Here is a 21,834-nt window from a genome sequence, read left to right as displayed (position 1 = left end):
GATGTATCAAACAGAGGAAGAAAAAGACGGAGAACTGGGGGTCAGCCAGGAATCTAAATCAAAAAGTGCTGACCCAGGACTTGTTTGGGTATTACTACTTAAAAAAAACTAAGCTGGAGCCATTTAATCCCACTTTTGCATTCATTTAGATGTAATAACTCTGAAATAATACAACAATAACCATGTAACTTGTGAATGTGTTCTTAGACATGGATTGCAATAGCCCAGCTGTGGTTTTTAATGCACCTTCAGATTTGTCATCTTCAGATTTTGGTGTAGAGTCAAGTGTATACATAAAATGAATAGCTGTTCTAGGATTCTTTATTAAAGTGGTTCTATATAGCAGCATTCTAGTTCTACATAGAACCATTTACCTGTTGCACATTGAAATGGCTTCTCATATGGATTGGAATATGTAATATATGGTTCTATGTAATGATGCTGCATAAAACCATATGCAACATGCTCTCCATTAATCTGAAGAACTGTTTTACCATGCAAATTATTCTATATAGAGCTCTTGGTTCAAAATGGGCGTATTTCCATTAATAAACAGCCATTTTTTAAATTGTACACCTTAAATTTTATAGTAGTGAAAAGAACACCACGTTAGGGTCCAATTTACATTGTGTGTATAATAATTTCATAATTAGACATTAATATTACATGTAACAACAATGTAGCTGTTGGTAATATATGAACAGTCTGTTTCAATAGTAAAAACTGGGTAAATATATTATGTAACCTGATCTGTAATTTTATCTAATAAGAACATTTTATTGTGTTAGCTGCTATATAATTATTATAGTTTATATTATTTATCATATTATATATGTTATTACATATGTAATAGGGTGAAGGTTCTAGCATCTGAATGAAACATTTGATCAGAACATAATCATTTTCTTCAAAATATATATTACAAATAGCTTTGAAATTTCTTTGTACAACTAATAATTAGAGAAAATGTAGAAACCAGTAGCTTACACCATTAGGTAACACTAGGTTAATTGGTTACATTTGGCATATGTATACATGTGTAAATATTGACATTAATGTTAAACTGTTAAATTTGCTGTTAGCTACACGTCACCTATGAAAGCATTAAGGCTCTTGTTTGATTGACTGTATTTGGCTTGTGTAAAAACAGCTCCATTATTACTCCTGGAACAACACCTACATCTCCATTTTTCATGATTTTCAATTTGGGACATAATATGAAACGACCAGCTGCTGTGTGCTTACACTATTGATTTAATATGAAACTATGACTTCAACGAGAACCCCCTCAGGTCAACGCTGACTGATGTGCAGCTTCTATTTCTTTCCATTATAATGTGGTTGTGCTAGAGCCAGATACAGAGCGGGTGATCATAGAGCACTGTGACTTCTCTGGTTAGAAACAGTATGTTCTTTTGCAACGCTAATCTTGGAGAAGTATAGAGGCATATGTTCTTTTTAGTACTGGGACAGCCTGAAAGATTGGGTTGTTCCTAGTGGCAGAATTCAGCTCCATTCTGTTATCATGGCCAAAAGAAAAAAAAATCACTTCAAATGCCTCTTTGCACAATGTGACTGTATTGAGATAATGGCTGCTGGAAAATACGCTATCATTTATAGCTTCTGTAATATTTCTCTGAGTTTCCTTCTGTTTATATAATTACAGACAAAGAGCCTTGTAGTAGGAGAAGTGGCCTTGAATTTTAGGTGATGCAACCCCATTGTATGTAAAAGTAATTTTAAAAACAAGATTCTGTGAAGGGCGGCACGGTGGCGCAGCAGGTAGTGTCGCAGTCACACAACTCCAGGGACCTGGAGGTTGTGGATTCGATTCCCGCTCCGGGTGACTGTCTGTGAGGAGTTGGTGTGTTCTCCCCGTGTCCGCGTGGGTTTCCTCCCACAGTCCAAAAACACACTTTAGTAGGTGGATTGGCGACTCAAAAAAGTGTCCATAGGTGTGAGTGTGTGAGTGAATGTGTGTGTGTCTGTGTTGCCCTGTGAAGGACTGGCGCCCCCTCCAGGGTGTAATCCCGCCTTGCGCCCAATGATTCCAGGTAGGCTCTGGACCCACCGCGACCCTGAATTGGATAAGCGGTTACAGATAATGAATGAAGATTCTGTGATTTATTAATTCTCTTATATATTTTACTGACAAAAAAATTCTTCTTTCAGTGTTTTCATTGACAGGCTTTAGAATTTGATGTCTGTAACACACTCAAATTAGGAGAGTGTTTTCCACTGTCACATCACATTTCTTATTTCAACTGTTCGACATTTTGCTGCGTTCACTTTCTGATTTTCTTCTAGTGTGCAATAGGAGGCAGTTCTGGAAATAAACATGGACTGTAAAAGACGTTGCCTTTATGGCAACATACGTCTCTCCAAAATCCCAATATATGCCTCCAAAACAACGGTACCAATGGGACCACATATGCAACACATTCTACTCATCTGACAAGATTTTTCACTTGATATTAGAACATTTGTCTAAAGAGTTGATGGCATTCAACCATAAGAATAGGTCCAGTACTGATGTTGGATGATTAATTCTGGATCACAAGACTCCAGCTCACCCTAAAGGTATTGATGCTCAATCTCTTCAGAGAAAACATATTAGTCCCTAGCTGACTAGACTAACATAAAGCTGATCCAGAGCATAGTTTTACTGGTTAATGCTTTTCTGTTTGTACACAGTGGTTATTCATTAAATTACCTGATGTACAAGAGGTATTCACTGTCCAATCTAAATAATTGCACCTATGTCTAACCTGGAGGAAAACAACATTTTTCTTAAACTGTTCCTAAAATAAATAAAAATACCAATATTTTTCTCCTTTTTCAGTTAGAAACATAATGTTCTAGCACAGAGAAAGATTCAGCACAGTGTTTACATACAGCCAAAGCATTATCTGAGTGTTTTAAAAATTAAAATAGGCTGTGTTTCTCCAACTTGGCCTTGTAAGACTTACTGGCTTGGGCTGTGACCTGCGTTGTGGTCAGAGCCCACAGTCTGGGAGAAAGTTGTTCTAGATGATCATTAGTGAATGCAGTGAAAATACAGAGTTAAGTTTTTCTATTTATTATTATTTTTTTTATTCCCCTACTCTTTGAGCAGTGTCCGATGTTGACTCAAGGCCAACTCACACACACCATGTTACAAAACTGCTCTTGTCTTGTAATAAGTTTCATTTTAATACTGACCTAGGATCTGTCTCCTTTTCCAAACAGATCAGGTGTGATTTGGGTGGAGGATCATTCTCAGCACTGCAGTGACACTGACGTGTTGGTGGTATGCTGGTGTGTGTTGTGCTTCTATGAGTGGATCAGACACAGTAGCGCTGCTGGAGTTTTTAAAGACTGTGTTCACTCACTGTCCACCCTGTGAGACACAGCTAAATCATCGATTCACCTTAAATGTAAAGTCAGAGACCGTAGCTCATTTGTTGCTGCACTGTTTGAAGTGGTCGTCCTCCAGTCCTTCATCTGTGGACACAGGACACAACCCAGTGGACACTGTTGCCTTGATATGTTTGGCTGTTGGACTGTTCTCAGTCCACCAGGGACTCTAATTTCACTGGTTAAGAGCCTAGAGTGGGGCTTATACCCCTCTAGCCAATGCTTGGGATTGGGCATTGGTGATCTTCACTTGTGGCTGTTCCACTGCATTCCATTTCAGACCTTTTTTCTGTCTTTCTTCCATCCATCCAATCTGTAACCGCTTATCCAATTTTAGGGTCGCGGGGGGTCCAGAGCCTACCTGGAATCATCGGGCGCAAGGCAGGAATACACCCTGGAGGGGATGCCAGTCCTTCACAGGGCAACACAGACACACACACATTCACTCACACCTACGGACACTTTCGAGTCGCCAATGACACTTTCGAGTCGCCAATCCACCTGCAACGTGTGTTTTTGGACTATGGGAGGAAACCGGAGCACCCGGAGGAAACCCACGCGGACACGGGGAGAACACACCAACTCCTCACAGACAGTCACCCGGAGCGGGAATCGAACCCACAACCTCCAGGTCCCTAGCTGTGTGACTGCGACACTACCTGCTGTGCCACCGTGCCGCCCTCTGTCTTACTTTTCTCTTGTAATTTATGCAAAACATGAATGCACCATTGAACACTTGGGTTTTGTTGGGTGCCACATAGCAACTGTCAAGTTCACTATTCAAGAACCATATTTTTAAATGAGAATAGAGGAAGCTGCAGGGTAGGCCCTTAATTCCAACCTCTGTCAACAAAGGGATTCAGGTGTATGACTCAGAACAAGAACTAATCCTTTGAAAACCCAATCCCCAAATAACCTGTAATACCAATCCTCTGTGGTTCTCTTCGTAGGATGCACTAAAAATACCACATCAAAACTAAATCCTTTGTTTTGTTAACTCAGCTGAGGGCAGGTTAAAGAGGAAGTCCATGCTTTTACATGGTTGCTGTTGAGTTACTCCTGGAAGTGCCAATAGTGTTAATTTAGCATTGGGAAGTTTACAGTGTTGTTTGGACATGTACAGCACAACCGAATTTGCTCTTTCTGGCTGGATGGGGTGGTCCTTCCCACTTGCTTAGCCTGACATAACAATAGGGGTGTTAATGTTCTCCTCCAAGTGTGTTAAGCTTGGGTTTTGTGTTCTTGGCTTTCACTGGCTTCAGACATCTTAGGCGTAGACCTGGCATTGAGGTGTCGAAGATAAAGCAGTATGAATCAAGTATGTCCCAACCAAGCGTCAATAACATCTCAGTAAAGTGAGGCCTAGCACTGTCGGGAAGCAATTTCACGGGATGCAGTCCTTTGCTGTAAAAGGAGGTTTTCTTAATACAGTCGCAGCAATTGTTTGTAACAATCAGCACCAACACTTTCACCCAGTTTCACAACTTCCTAACACACAACTTTCGTCTCCCTTTCATATCCCATTTCATAGATCCACTGTTTCAACAGGAAAGCCTTTTTCTGTTGTTTGTTACAGATAAGGTCGTCCTTATTGTTCCGACACAGTTCATGTGGCATCCTTTTTCATTCCTTCTAAATCTTTTAGATTTTTCAGACAGTTTGAGTATAACCAAGTTATTCAGCAAGTCGTTTTTTTTGTTTGTCACAGAGCTTCATCAAGCAATGCTTTCAGTTTATCACTGACCTTTGAAATCGAAATCACCATGTTTAAATCATGTAAACCAAATGTCACACACACTTTTGTAATAAATATTATCCCCAAAAACAGAACAAAGCAATTCACATGCTTTGCAGTACTTTTCCATTAATTAGACTCATAACCAATGCAGTGAAAAATAACTATTTCTTGCTTGCCATATTGAAACGACGAGTTTTTTGGGTATTCCTTTTTATTTTTTAAATGACAATTACTACAATTGTTACCATAAAACGGCAAAAGTGTGAGAGAATGTAAATTACAATTAAACAATTGTTTTAAAAATGGTTTGTACACGCACGTATATATTCATTTACACCTATGGACACTTTTGAGTCACCAATCACACAGGGAGAACACACCAAACTCCTCAGAGACAATCACCCGGAGTGGAGCTTGAACCCACAACCCCAGGATCTTGGAGCTGTGTGACAGTGACGCTACCTGCTGCAGCACCGTGCTGCCCACATGTATATATCCTGCATGTATATATGTTTGCAACATGCAGTAAAATGAAAAAATGTGATTTAATTCTTCTGAAGCTGGCAAAGGCTTTAAAAACTGACAAAGAACAGATATCATGAATGATGAATGATGCATTGTGTTATTGACAATAGATTTCAATTCCTAAAATTCATAGCATATCGTAACAGCATGTTTTTGTCTTGTTGATAAGGACACAATGTCGGTCAGTGTAAACGCCTTTCCGTAAATGTTGTTTATGTTGTTAATGTCTATTAATGTTGGATACTACGAATCTCTTAACCATTTATCATCAAAGAGGTGCTTAGCTGAGTCAAGCCGCCCTGGCTACAAGAGAGTATTGCCTGCCATTAGCGCTAACTGGCTGGACCCATTATCCGAATGAACGACAGCCACCTCCCGATGGGTTCCCACTGGTGAGTGACTAAGACCGACATGACAGCAGACCTGAAAGTCCTCAGTATGTAATGGGACAAATAGTGGATGAGTCTTGCATGAGTGGGAGGGAATAAAGAAGCAACCTGCACATCAGTCCTTGCTTAGCTTTCTGGGAAGAGTTTTTAGTGCGTCTACACCATGGTTATTATCCTAGAGTGTGGCTGCTTAATCTTTGTCTTCACCTGCTCAAAGTCAGCATTCATGGTCCTGATGTTTTTGATTCGGCTGTTGTTTTTACTGAAAGAGAGAGAGAGTGTGTGTGTGTGTGTGTGTGTTTGTTTGTGTGTGTGTGTGTGTGAGTGAGGTGGCTGTTGGTGCTGGTGAAGAAAGCATAGAAAGTATTATCATAATTTTTGTGGGTGTAGGCATAAATTCTTTCAGCACAACAACCTTGCGATTTCAGTCATTACCGAAACTAATGGCTTGAGGGGGGTGGTGGGGGGCACATTCTTTATTTATTTATTTATTGTAAAAATATTTTATTTTCCCTTTCTTTCTTTTTTTTAACATCACTTTCCATTCTTCTCTCCTCCTCCTCCTCCTCCTCCTCCTCCTCTCTCGTCGTGAGCTAACTCTGGCAACCCACGCAGACCTTTTAATTTTTAATATGCTGCCTCCTGCCTAGACATTAAAAGGAGCTTCGCTACGTCTCTTTCCGTGATATGATGCATGCGCTCAGTTGATTAAATAACGCTCGCTAGGTTTTCTGTCGTTGTGGGGGAACAGGTGCAATGGAACGGGATTATTATTGTAGATGTTGATCGTTCTCTCTCTCTCTCTCTCTCTCTCTCTCTTTCTCTCTCTCTCTCTCACCCTCTCTCTCTCTCTCTCTCTCTTTCTCTCTCTCTCTTTCTCTCTCTCTTACACACGCACACACACACACACAAACAAACAAATAGAGCTTGAACACAGTCGCTTAGAAGGTTCGTCCTCATTAAAAGGCAAAGGGAAAAGGATTTAGTGTTGCAGCGGTTAATGAACACTGCTTCACGTCTGCTTTGGAGACGCCAATAAAACCCAGTGAAATGCATTTTTACCAACGAACAGAAATAACTTAGCCATAAACAGGAAGTAAGTACTTTTCTGTGTTGTTTGTGTAATTTTATACACACACACACACACACACACATACACTCACCCCTTCATGCTGCAGAAATGCATTTATTTTATGTAATCGGCTTCCTTCTGTTAAGAAAACAGTGAGCAGAAAGAATAACAGTTTATCCGTGTAATTGTTGCAGAAACATTGTAGTGGGAAGGTGTGGCTAAAAGCTTGGGGAATGATCTGGGGACTGGAAGGTCACTGGTTCAGTCCCCATGACAGGCAGGAAAAACTGGGGTGGGGTTGAGGAGCAGTGCTTTCTCCTCCGTCAACATAGCTGAGTACCCTTGAGCAAGGCAATTCATGTACAACTACAATAACAATAAATATTGACAATAACAACAAATATTGACAATCGTGGAGAAAAAGAAGGTATACATTTTATAAAAAATGAACTATTTAAATTATTATTATACAATACATTTTAAATAATTTAAAATCCTGTGGTTACTGCAATTAATCACATTGTGATTAAGTGGGGTTTTATTTTTATTAGTAGTGTCTGTTGATTAATAAATGTAAAAACTTCTTTATAATACCGGAGTATCTAGTGGCTGTGAACACACACCCCTAGCAGTGGGCAGCCATCCCTGGTGCCCAGGGAGCGTTTGGTGGTTCAGTGCATTGCTCAAGGGCACTTCAGCCATGGCTGTTCCTGTTGGTCCTGGGGATTGAACTTCTGGTACTAAGCCCAGTCCTCTAACCATTATGCCAAGGGCAGTGTGTGAGAAAGAGTGAGAGCTAACGATATAAAATACATGGATTAGCATGGAAAATTGTGATCTACCTTCTGAACTCAACAGTAGCAATACTTTGTTTACATAACCATAATACCTCACCACACTGTACAATTGGTAAATTATGGGAGAAAGTTATAGTAAAATTTGCTAAATAACATTCGCATTAAAAACATAATAAATGTTAAATGCCTGCTTGCATTGACATATTCATTTTGACAGCTATAATAGCACATACACATATAATAGCTTAATGTGAGCATGCACGTTGCCAATCATCAGCTGTCCCCTGCAGATCACAGAACACAGAAAATTTACTTCATAAATATATATGAAGTTATGTTCAGATATGGGGAAGATGTCCAGAAGGATCATCAGGCAGGGTTCGAGTGGTCAAGAAAAAGGTCAGCAGTTCACGTGTGAGTTGGCAGTCATCAAGCTCTTTATTAATATTGACAGAACCCGGAGAGCGATCTGATGCAGGACTACTCATTTAGATCTCCAGAGCAATACATTGAGGCTTATTATCACAGCAGGAGTGTAAAGACCACATGCTAAAGGTTCTCCAGGGATCAAGAAGGTCCAGAAAAATATAGAAGAATTTACTGTAACTGTATACCTTCAACCATTACATTTAAAATGATCATCTGTTGCTGCATAGTTTGTGTTGGTCATCAGTTGTCCCTGGACACTGCCCTCAGAACAGATTTAGACACTGTTGGTAGATGGACTATGTAGTCCAGCAGTGTGGCTTAGGTATTAAAAACTCTAATAGCACTGCTGTATCTGATCCACTAATAAAACTGACTTAAAACCCCAGTGTAGGTCTAACAAAATACCTACCATTACTACTAATGCTCTGCCGAACATCTTATACCTTTGCAGCCCCTCCTTTTGGTTGCCCCCTTAAATCCCCCACCACAACACACACTCTCTCACACACACACACACACACACACACACCCATATCCCCAAGGATAATGAGTCCAGCCCGTCTGTCAGCAGTGGTCAACACCATATGTGTTTGTGTTCTCCACCTCAAGGCCGTGTCCAGAATGAATCCAAAGGAAGCGGGCAAGCCTCCCTCTCCACCCGCTCCGTCCACTGCTGGCCATTAGTTATAGTTAGCGGCTGTTTTGAAGTAATCGCCACCATCTGTTGTGTACCTCATGTCCTTTACAGACATTTACTGTTCTCTTTTTTCGATGTAGGCATCAGGTGGAAACGTCTTCCAAAAGTTCTCAGGGCACTCAGTTTCAAAGACTTTGGCATTTGCTGCATTAACATCTGGAGGATGCAGCAGCTGTGGTCAGTTTATTTTTTCTTCCCCCAAAGAAAAAGAAGCCCAAAAAGAGTAGACATTTGGGGGGAAAGCTTGTTTTCAGTTGCTTTAAAAAAATCTGGAAGAACCTTTCAACACCTCTGAAGTTCAGTTTTAAAAGTTGGGTGCATTTTCTGCTGTTCAAAGTCAAAGTAGACAATCATACTCAGTGATGATGAGGTTAAAGTAATGAGGAGGCTATAAAAACACCAGCAGCTTCTTTGTTTTATTTATTTATTTTTTTCAATGTCTTTTGTTTTCACTTTTTGTCCATTTCCTCTTTCTCATTAAGAGTTTCTTGACAGCTTCTCAAGTAAATAAAAAAGTTATAATAACTTTTAATTTTAGTCATGATTATAACAGTTGTTGAGATCAGATTACACTGAAACTTATTAAAAATTAATGCTCAAACCTGATAGTAGAGAACAATAATTAAAGATTATAGTCACTGTAGTTAAGTATGTAATTACATCATAATGACCATGTAACATATGATAATTGACAAAAATTAACAAAGCTATACAAATCCTACTGATGTATAGATATAATAATTTTATTTTAATAAACATAAAATGCTAAAAATAGCAAAAGATGAATCCAATGTAATAATAAATGACAAGACTATAACTGGGAGCCTGTGTGGACAACTTACAACTATGAATACCTGTGTTAGTGTGGTTTATAATCATTGTTTTAATTCTTGTCAACAGTGAGCGTGTCGCTGCCCGTGCTCATCTTTTGAAGTGCTTCGAGTTTCCTCCAGTGGGTCTGGACCTGGATTTGTTTTTGCCATTCTTCCATTGATTTTGTGTTGAAACAGGCTCCTCTCTGGCGTCTCTGAACTAATAGAAGGAAGATTTGTCCACGTTTTCGGTCCCCCAGCTGGGGGCTTTCCTGAAGAACTCTGCACCTGATGCCTCAATTCGATGGATATAGTGGGCTTGTCTAATGTCTGCTGCAGCCCTGAGCTCACATCATCAGAACAAAGTGGGTTTAGTGTGTGTCTGTGTGTGTTTGTACATTTCAAAGATCCACACAAAACTGGATAGCTAACCTCAGAGACTAATAAAACAGCCCTAACTTTTGTACAACTAGAACTAAGCACTTTTGTTCGTGATGGCTGTGTGTTAAAGGAGCTGAGTTCACTAGTAATAAAGGGTATTTACAAGCAATTGTACATAGCGTATAAGGATGTATATTCTTAGGACAAAATGTATATATGTCTTATATGAAGGGGTTCTTCGGATTGATAGAGAATGTGTTATAGATGGTTCTATATACCACCTTTTAGAAAAGGATTCTATGGCACTAAAATGCTCCTTCTATTGTAACAAGATTGACAATGTAACAAGAGAACAACTCTTTTCTAAAAGGTGCTATATAGAACCATCTATTGCACATTCTGAAGAACAATCAATCTGAAGAACCCCATCATGAAGCAAGTAACCCTTTAATGCAGTGTTCAGAGTTCTATATAAAACAGCTTCCTTTAATAAAGACCCCTTGTAGAAACCATATATATATATATATATATATATATATATATATATATATATATATATAGCTGAACACAAAGACAATTTGTATATCATACAAATTGTTTTTTTGTTCAAGGTTCTGTATTGGACCAACTTCGTTACAATTTTAACCTTCATAGATGGGCTGTTTTTGGACAAATACTTGGTCTTCTGTTGTCTTATCCTGGTTTCTCTCCATTGAGGGACATTCAATAAATCATGCAGACAGCTATACACGCTTAAAAAAGATGGTTCTTCAATAAAGGTGATAGTTCTAATTAGAACCGTGGACAGATGCATGCTGAAATGGTTCTTCAGATTCATGGACTGGTGTATGGTGTATATGGTTCTATTCAGCAGTAAAACATGTTCTTCTGTTGTAACAACCTGAGCTTTGTAAGAATATTAGAACCCTGTGCTATACACAATGGTTTTCAATGGTGCCACATAGACCCATATTAACACTTTTTTTCATCGGGGAAAGAACCATTTCAGAATGGAAATAGTTGTATATAAGACACATGGTTCTCATTAGAACCTTCAACTTACCTAAGGAACCCCACAATATTGTTAGACCTGCCATCATTGCTAGGTCAGACGTATTTAGCCAAGTGATACATGAAGAGCTTTATTATCACGTAATATTGCTACTCTTGGAATGCCTCTCAGCCAGTCACTTTGCAGGGTCAGAACTAACTGTGGTATAATTCTCCATCACTCCACAAAACATTGTTCCACTGCATCAAAGCAGCTAACTGTATCCTTCTGGCAGTAACGAGTTAGAGGAAACACATGAGGATATATTTATAACTATTTCTGGGAACTGATGCCAATGCAATTTGAATTTTAATATGAAATTAATTTGAAAGTGATATGAAATTGATCCCAGTGTAATTACAGTGATTGGACATCTCCATCTTGGCATTATCAGTGCTTGTGGATGCTTCGTATGCATGTAATTACTGCTCTCACATGTGGTTTATAGACTAATAGAAGGGTTTCAAGGTGTACCATGTGATTACGGCTCTGTTTACAGGGAAAAATGAATGTGTGAAACCTGTCCACAACAACTGCTTTTAATTAATTGGCTGCTTGATAATTGTCCTCCTCTGGGTAATAAAGATGTATTCAGTCTAGTTATTTCATATAGCCATCCCCACAAAAAAAAAAAAAAAACAGCTTTGTTAAAAATCTCTTAATAACATGGTTAATATACATAGTAGTAATAACTGGTTAATAAAATGATAGTAGTACAGTAATTAGTTGTATTTACTTGTATTTTAAATGTCAGACCGCTAGTTGTTAGTTAATAATGATTTGTTTGTTTCTTTGTTTTTGACCTGTCTGGAAGAGACTTTATTCACTTCATCAACCACATGCTACACAAACTTTCTGATGTAAGATGCTGTAACAGAAACATGATAGAAAAAGTGGTTTTGTATTATACAGTTCTAACATTATATTTTGGCAGAACTACAGCCCTGTTTTGTGTAATAACACATATATTACACAAATAGCTGTGGCTGCTGTTTCTGAATCATTGTTTGATTACTCTAAAACTGACATTTAATGTATGATTAAATACAATTTTATAATGTTACCATATTATTACCATGTAATCCAACTATTATCAGGGCAGTCTACCTACATACAACACTGTGTGCTACAGTGGTTCTCCATTTAATTTATACAATATCCACACTCCATTTTTATTCATTCACATTTTGGAACTGCTGCACAATGGGGTGCTACCAGTGCTTCCTAACAATGAAACTGTTTATTTGTGTTTACAAAAGCTTACATACACTATTAAGAATAAAACATATTATTACTTAGTTATTTTCTCTGCAATTACAGTATTTTAGTATTATTTTGGCCTAAACAAATTTTAAAAATGTTTTATTTTTGACAGGGCCAAATTGCTTTAGGGACTCAGGATATACTAAAAAGTGCTATACTTTAATAAGCATATCCAGGTCCTTTGGGAACTCTATGAACTGGTTGAGCAGGTGGTAAATACAGCTATTTTCTCTCCATCAAAAGCTGCTTGTTGCTGCTTTTCTATGGACATCATACAGTCTGTGTAAATCAAAACCAGTATCCAGTAACCAACCTCACTCATTAAAGGAGAGTCCCCAAATACCTTTGGTCAACAGCCTACGGACATATGGCTACATTAATTTTGTCCAAGTAAGAGACAAGCATTAATCTTATTGCTTTTCCAGCCAGTGTCCAAAATTTCAATGGCTTGGACACAACATGAGTCCAGGAGCATTTCCTCTGACTTTTTCGGACAATTATGGAGCATTAAAAGCATGCCGACTCTTAAAAAGAGACTCTGCTTTTAGCCCCATTTAGTCAATTATGTCATGAATCATCATCAGGGGGATTTGTCCGACGCTAACAATGTCATTCTATTAAACAAAAGCACAGCCCCCATAATACCTCAGTGGAAATGACTGCAATTAGCTTAATCACTTAATTCCCTTATGTGGATCCCCATCTTTTAATGGCCTGGGAACTGAACGGATTGGCCTCCTGAGCCGAGAATGACACCCCAAGAGCCTGGGCCTTGTGGAAGCTCTGGAATAGCGATGGGCCTTTGGGATACAGAAGGTGGGGTTATCAATATTCCACTCATGGGTGAGCGCTTAGCCTTGGAGGTACCTCCTGTGACTTGCATTAAAGGCATTTAAAGCAGGCAGCAGTGTGCTTGATAGTGATTTAAGACCCGTTCTGCACTTCTAAGGCTTGAAGGCTTCCAGAAGAACCTGTCTAGGTGAGGTGTCAGTGTGGGCCTTTGTCTTTGAACAAGCGAAGATACTTTAACTCCTCAGGGTGGGGGAATCCTCTGTGAGATTGAACTTCTCAATCAGGGACTACTTGAGACTGTTAGAAAATCTAGTTCTACCCTTAGATCTGCACCTGAAAGCTGGGGTTGCTGTCTACTCCACACGCTTGTGATTGAGCATGGTCAACTATGAGGGTACATTTAGTAAATAACTGATATGATTTGGGTGGTGAATCATTTTCAGCGTTGTCGAGACACTGATGTGATGGTACGAGTGGATCAGACACAGCAGTGCTGCCTGAGTTTATAGTCCCTGTTTCCACTCATTGTCCACTCCATTAGACCCACCAACCTCGTTGGTCTACCTTGTAGAGGTAAAATCAGAAACGGTAGCTTATCTGTTGCTGCACAGTTTGTGTTGGTCGTCCTCTTGTCCTTCATCAGTGTACACAGGTCATGACCCTCAGCGCTGTTGGTAGCCAATTCTCAGTCCAACAGTGCCACAAAGGGCTTTTAAAGCGTCGTACCAGCACAACACACATTGACTGGTGTATAATTTGATATTTATTATCAGTAAAAACACTTTGAACCTATTTAAACATCCTGATAAATTAGCAAATCAAGCAAATGTTGTTCCAATTTTAAGCTTTTGAACTTCAGCTCTAAAATGAACAGACTCTGTTCTTGTTAAAAGAAATTCCATCTCAACTCTAAAGCCAAGAGCATGAGTCACTATAAACGAACCTCTCCTTTAAGGTGGCTTTGTAACTGCTATCCTGAATAATGCAGTAGTTAATCTTAATTAAAGTGGCCTTGGCCTGTTCCCCTGTGCTATCTCTCAGTGTGAAAGTCCTACTTCTGCAAGAGCTTTAAGCTCCAGAATTTTCTCTGAGGAAAAGTTCAGATGTTGACATCCGCAAATGAGTGTGTTCCTCTGATGTGACGGCAAAACAAGCGACTGTAAAAGATAAATAAATAAATTATATATATAATAAAATTGACTTAATTGTTGCTTTTGGTGGCTTTCAAATGACGGCAAGATGGCAGTCCTGTCAAGATCTTAATTTGGTTTTGTTAAACATGAGCGATAAGACATCTCACAGTGAAAAAAGGCCCTTTGAAGATGGTCTTTCTCTCTCTCTCTCTCTCTCTCTCTCTCTCTCTCTGTGTGTGTGTGTGTCAAAACCTGTTAATACACTCACGTTGTGGGGACTTCCTCCTGTTCTTCCTGTTCGTCTCCACAATGTAAATCATTACATTTAAGGTGAAGACATGTTCTAAGGTTAGGGTAAGGTTTCATCAGTAGTGTTAAATATAAGCACAAAATTTTGACAATTCGAACATTCTGGGATAAAATTAGGTTTAGGATTATGGTTAGCATTATGTTTTTTAGTTATTGTTTAAGTTTAAAGTTGGTGTTAGTGATAGCATCACACAAGTGCATTGTAACATTTTGCAGCATAGTTATGTTAATGGTTTAGGGTTAAGATTAGGGTTAATGTTAAGGCTAGATTTATGGTTAAGGGTTAAGAATCACACTTATTAGTTTGTACACTTAAGTTTTCATCACATACAATTAAAAAAAACAATTAACAAGTAAATTGCTATATTAATTGCTATATATAAATAGCCTTTCATTAATTAGGGCTAAAGTATAAGGTACAAATCCTGGGAATGTCTTTTAGTCCAATATACAGGAATTCAGCTGCACCAGGTATGAAACTCTGGTAGGAGAAAAAGGGCTGGAGAACCAGTAGGAATGAAGTTATGGGACCTTCATATCAGTTTAAATTCCAACTGGAAACAAAAAGGCAATGTGGCATGAGGTTGATTCAAATCAATGCCGTTTTTCCCTGTTTTACATACGGCTCACGGACCTCCCGCCAGCACATTTAGATTATGCAAATTAAATCAGACCAATTAGTGCCCATTTGGGAACGGCTATTTCTGTCCAACAAAATTCTCCTCCTGCCATTTATCACCAGGGTCATGTAGTCTACTTCGATGCAGAGCATAAAGCAGTGGATGTTTGCACCTTCTGTGTTCTCATGCATTTTAAATGAGAACTATGATTGTAAACAGTAATATTTAGTGTTAATCAGACGCACCATACAGTGCTATTTGTGGCCTAGATGTTTGTCAACACTTGCTAACCCACCATTTCTTCTGAATTCCATAGTTTATCAACCTCTTCTGCTGTAGCAGCTCAGGGGTTGTTGTTGAGAACTTGAGCAGTTGCTTTTGATTTAGTTTTAATCTTAGTCTGTTTTTACTCAACTTTTCTGAATTATGAAAGGAATATGGCCATTTCTTTTTTTGATTTCCGGGTGGGCTCCGGAACCACTGTGACCTTGAACTGGATAAGCGGTTACAGATAATGAATGACTGAATGAATGTATTTAACATTAACATCTAAAGTTTAAAATCCACTGCAGAAAGCACAAACCAAGACTCCAGTTTGACTCTGAAATTCAACTCTATGGATCATTGGCCAAAAGTTGATATTTAGGCACATATGGGTTTTTCTACCCTTGTGAAGATAGGTGGTCTGCACAGTGTGTAGTCCTATTGTATGCTTGGATTAAATGAACATGTTGGGGAAATAAATAGACAATTTTTGCTGCAGAAATCACAGTTACTCTTCTGTATTAGAATCAACTACAGGCTGGTTATTTACCCCTGATATGTCTGGCTCTAGACTCTTTGAGCATAGTCTTATGTGCAGCTGCTTCAGAGTATACTATTCTTTTGCCAAAGATCCAAAAGTCATTCACAACAATGGATGCACTTTAAAATGGCTGACTTTGCTACCGTTAAAGGGTTTGAACAAATGTTTGAACATACATTGTGTATTTTAAAAAGTTCAGCTGAGGTTAGGGCTTCAGTAAGGCTACATACAATTTCGGCAGCTGGTATTAAATGATAGTCGACACCACAGCTCCAGTTAAAATGAAATGTGGCATTAAGAGGGTTCTGAAGCAAGCAGTGGTAGCAAAAGTCAGAGGATCATAAGTGCAGGTGTACAGATATGCATGCCTCCACTGAGCAGTGTGTCTGTTTACTGCAGTCATAGCAGGTAATTAGGATGCTGTCTCACAGCAGGGATGGAGGATCTGTGCAGGATAAAAGGAAGCAGGGAAAAAAGATGCAGCAGACACACTCCGGAAAGTTCTCTTAACAGCCTTCTCCAGCACATTGTGGTCGTGCATGTATATATATGTATATATGGGTTTACAATGTACAATGTGTGTGTGTGTGTGTGTGTGTGTGTGTATATATATATATATATATATATATATATATACACACACACACATTATACATTGTAAAAAAAAATTAAATATATGTAAATATAACAGCATGTTAAAAGTTAAAATGCAGACATTTCAAAGCTACCAGTACCTGGTTTAAGGAGCATGGTATGCCTGTTCTTAATTGGCCAGCAAACTCATCTGAACTTCCTATTATGAGGAGGAAGATGCAATACACCAGACCCAACAATGCAGAAGAGCTGAAGGCCACCATCAGAGCAACCTGGGCTCTTATAACACCTGAGCAGTGCCACAGAGTGATCGACTTCATGCCACACCACATTGCTGTAGTAATTCAGGCAAAAGGAGCCCCAACTAAGTATTGAGTGCTGTACATGCTCAAACTTTTCATGTTCATACTTTTCAGTTGGCCAGCGTTTCTAAAAATCCTTTCACTAATGTGGTGGTTGTCTGTTAGTGTGTGTTGCATTGGTACAAGTGGTCAGACACAGCAGTAGCTGCTAGAGGATTTAAACAGCCAAACAGCTAATGGTATTCAGCCAGCATTGCCCTGTGACCACTAACTAAGGACTAGAGATTAAAGACCGCCTCAGACTTTACATCCCTAGAGTGTAGTGTCATTGTTATCTATTATTTCCAAAAATATTTTTAGGGTTGATTCGTTAGATTACAGTTTTTCCAATTAATGTTGGATATTCAATTTGATATATGATTATATGCTTGAGCCCAGACATGTTATTGGACATTTTTAAAGAAAAATCAAGAAGAGATTACTTGGTATTTCCTAATTTTGAGGTTAAATATATCTTAAATCCTTGCAATTATATTGCTCTTAAACTGGTGGGTTATTTAGTAATGCATTTTCCCCTGATATACTCCCTCTCGTAATCCCCTGCACCTGTCAAGAAAATGCACATTTAATGAGGAAAAATGGCAAAATCCTTCCTGATCTCTTTTCAGATAAGACTTTCCCATATGTGCATTTGCCTGTACATCTCTACTATATTATTTCCAAATTTGGACATATGCAATCATGTGTCTTTAATCAAGACATGCTCTTTGAAAGTGTTATTTTGTAATTCCTGAGTGTATTTTAAAGATGGTACATAGCGCATATAAAACTCATCCCTAATGCAAATAACACCTACACTACCAGCACACTCATTTATGGCTTAGTGACTCTGAATCTAATTTCAGCCTAATGCCATTTGCAGAGATTTGGCAAAAATATATATTTAAATAAATAAAAATGAAGCACTCGTCTAGATTAATATAGAGATTACACTAATATAGTGCACCTGTCTTTGTGTTCCATTTACATGCGCCTTGCTTGGGTTAATACAAAGAGAAAACCATTACGGTAAAGCTCTGAACCTCTGTGTATGAACGAGCTCGCTGGTTCATTGAGAAAGAATGGGGTTGACAAAGCCGTACCCAAAGATGAAAGCAGTTTTCATTGAAATTGCACAAGGGCTTGTCTTTGGAAAATAGGTTTCTATGGTAGAAAACAAGCTTCCACATTTTCTCTTTCAAAGGAAAGATATGTACATAGGAAATAATGTGCATACAAAAATGTTAATGGAGTGCTTCGGGTTGAATAACAGATTGAAGGGAGTGGGTGTGTATAAACATCATATTTACAACAGGTGGAATTCAGACCCAAGGTCAGTTTATGATACCTGAAATTCTCAATTTACACTATGGCCCCATTCACACTTGGAATTGACACACATCTTACAATCTGTAGGATATTTACTGTATCAGTCATAAAATGTCTAAGGTGTGTGATCATAGATTAAGGAAACAGTCAAAGCTAAAACACTGCTGCATCTCACAGCATTGTAAAGAGAAGTAAATTCTCCTTGAGAAGTGGCCAGTCCGGTGTGAAGCACCTGTGATCCCGCCCTCCGAGGTCCTGCCTGTCATCCCTCACTCTGTCCAATCATTTTACAGTCCATCGTATGGCCAGGTCCACAAACAGTGACTCGCAGCCATTAAAATGACCAAGTGAACAGAGTTATGTTATATTTTAGCAGACCCAAAAAGCCCCAGTGGCCTTCTAAAACTCTCCATGACCAGAGACGGAGTAAAATGAGAGGAAATATTGGCCCTGTGTTTGAAAAGTGGAGGCAGACAAGCAGAAACACTACAGAACAGAGCCAGAGCTGCCAGTTTTCTCCTGAACAGGTAACAGCAAGTCATTTCTGAAAAAAATATAGAAGTACAGATGCCTATGTATAGATTAAAAGGAGTACACGCCGTAGGTTGTGTATTTTATAAAAAGTGAGGCATAGCGACGTTTGAAATGTTTGAAAACAACTGTGTTTTGTGTGTTTTATACGAAGAAGGTGAATGAAAACATGATTGAAATGTGTAAATAATATTGTTTGTTTTAATGAAATCAATGCATTTGTGTTTCTCCGTGGTGTGTGTTTAAACAAATTAAGGAGTAAGGATTGTGTTTGAAAAGCCTCGCGTATTCACCTATTTAAGGTGGAACGGAGAAATCAAGCTTGGTAGTACACAGCAAATATAAGCGTTTCACTAGTAGGTAGATGTTGTAGTGACATGATGTACATTCGGTCGTGTGTTTTAAATGGATAAAATAAGAAATAAGTGTTTCAAAATGAGATTTGTTTATAAATCCTAGCGCTAGCTTTAGTTTCGCATGTTTAAGGTGGAAATGAGTATTCAACAAGAAGCTAGAGAACAAAGCAAGACTCTAAAACAGACCCATTTAAGGTGGAAATGCTTGAATATGAAAGTTGTGAATAATTGGTTTGTTTGGTTTAAATGGATAGCGTGGAATAACAGTTGCTTCAAATAGTTTCATCAGCATTATCTTCAGCTCTTAAGGCGCAACAGAAGAACGTAAAGTGGAACGAAATGTATGACTACAAATATTGTGGATAATATCTGTCTCCTAAACGACTTTTATGGTGGAAGCGAAAAGCAATACGCAACACCAGCCTTGTCTAGTCGAAATATTTCAGGTGGATTTGGACAGCAAAGGCCTGTAAACGCAGGGAAATGGCGGCCGTATGGTCACTTTTTTGTGTAGATAGACGTTTTAGTGAAATGAATACATTTTCTGTGTAAATATGTTGATTATGGCACATTGTATTACAGTCCTTTGGCAGTCCCTTCTATTAGTCTCTTACTTGTTCGTTCAGTTTTCCTCAAACTGGCAACTTGCTCGAGCTTCACTTCTGGGGAGGAGGCTGACAGCTCTCTGCACTGTTCTGAAACTGTATTATAGGTCCGATTTTAAACGCTTGGGGTCAATATTACAGATTGCTCCTTTAAGTATATATTTTGTTTTTCAACATTAGTTCTATAGAGAAGTAATTTTTGCTTCTTATTCCCCAAACATGGGACACTGAAAGGACCCTGTCCCTTTTCGTGCAATACATGCAATTCTTACAGTCTTCAGTACACACCAGAGAGTGTATGTCACTTCTTTTTTGGCTTATGGCATCATCTAAAGACACGTCACCTGACACATTCCATGAAAAGCAACCCTTCTTGTGATATTTATTCAGTGGGTTTCACAGCAAGGGCAGGGAGAACAATCGCACCAGTGGACACAGTGGGGTTTGATAGCATGGGTCATGTGATGAGTGGCCTTATGGGTGGGGAAAAAAAAAAACTCAGAAGGCTTGTCACAGGCAAGAAAGGGTGCTAAGACCTTGGGAAACAAACTGACGTTCAGTTCCATAACAGACAATGGCTGGAGGCATAGACCATGTCACATCTGTGGAATTAAATATTCCTGTCATGACGCTTCCTCATTGGTTAAGGTCTTTCCTTCATTAGTCTGTTGCTGCTGATTTGACATTTTCATAACCTTGTTGGTGGAGGAATCTGACAGCCAACAACATGAATAGAATTGATAATATGTATTAGCTGTTGTTGAAAAGGACGTGCACAAAATCAAACTCAGGTTCTGCTGGTGAGAACAATGACCAAAATCAAGCAACGAGTTTGGGAACTCTTCCCATTTCACTTGGGATAACGTTTAAAATGTAAAAGACCACACCTACTAAATTATTGATGTTTGTACATTCAGGACACTTTGCGTTATTATTTTATGTTCAATAAGGCACGCCCCACCCCGCCACCCCACTTTCTACTGGTGGTATTGTTTCACTACATGCACACGAAGTTACTGTTAAGAAGAGCTACAACTTTATAATGTGTCTTTAATAACTGTAGTTAAAAAATAACAACACATGTTACAACTCTTCAACTACTGCTAATATATCCACTTTTACAGAAAGATTATTGTAAGTTTATATTAAGCTTCTATAACTGTAAAAAAAAAGACATTTTCAGTTTTAACCCATATACACATGTGATTACATTGTACCTATCCATATACACTCATGACATGAGTAAATCTAATCCAGGTTTTACAGAATTTTCAAAGCATTTACAGAACCTGTGCAGTGGTACTCCATTCGCAACAGTGTCTTCATCAGCAGAAATGTAGGTGGAAAACCTTGAAATGTTGAAAAGCATGAAAAGAGGTAAGCGTGCTGCTCAATTCCTGCTCCATAAGTGGGTAATACCAATTTATGCTCTTTCAGCTTACTTAAGGTGGAATTGACGCCAAATTCAGGAGTGCGCTTACTGCATGAAAATAAACACAGACTAAAAGTCCTACAAAACGAATTAACTTACAAGTGAGCTTCTGTGGTAATTCAAACAGTGAATGTAAGTACTGTGAGTACAAGATCTCCAAAAATGAAAGCATATGCTAAAGGATATTCCAGGTATTCCTAATATAGTTGTGTTAATATTTGTAGTTATTTTATATTTACAAAAAATGAATGAAGGAAATGGCAGGTGACCTGTCGTGGGTCCACTGGGTTTAAGATATTCCCTACTAATCAATCTGTAATTATATCACGGTTATGATCTCTCAGTCAATGTGATTGACTGAGAGACGTTCTAGGAGTGACAATATTGTAGGATAATTGCACTCTGACCGAAGCTCTTCTGGTATAACTCCGCCTCAA

The 21,834-nt window shown here is 38.6% G+C and overlaps 1 long non-coding RNA gene across 3 annotated transcripts in view; it reads left to right on the top strand.

The window, feature by feature from the left end:
* Window positions 1–21,834, top strand: part of LOC136664102 (uncharacterized) — a 73,940-nt gene that overhangs the window by 31,026 nt on the left and 21,080 nt on the right. Inside the window, exons 3-5 of one of the 3 annotated variants that reach the window (XR_010795075.1) lie at window positions 5,934–6,051; window positions 9,124–9,220; window positions 9,944–10,730. This is a non-coding gene — a long non-coding RNA (uncharacterized lncRNA). Of the gene's footprint in view, window positions 1–5,933; window positions 6,052–9,123; window positions 9,221–9,943; window positions 10,731–21,834 lie in introns of those variants that run through there. The other 2 variants (XR_010795074.1, XR_010795076.1) reach the window with 2 other exon arrangements.

Source organism: Hoplias malabaricus, chromosome 12 (genome assembly GCF_029633855.1).
Source record: "Hoplias malabaricus isolate fHopMal1 chromosome 12, fHopMal1.hap1, whole genome shotgun sequence".
Lineage (NCBI taxonomy): Eukaryota > Metazoa > Chordata > Actinopteri > Characiformes > Erythrinidae > Hoplias > Hoplias malabaricus.
Note: the sequence above shows the minus strand (reverse complement) of the source record. Positions and strands in the feature narration are given on the sequence as shown.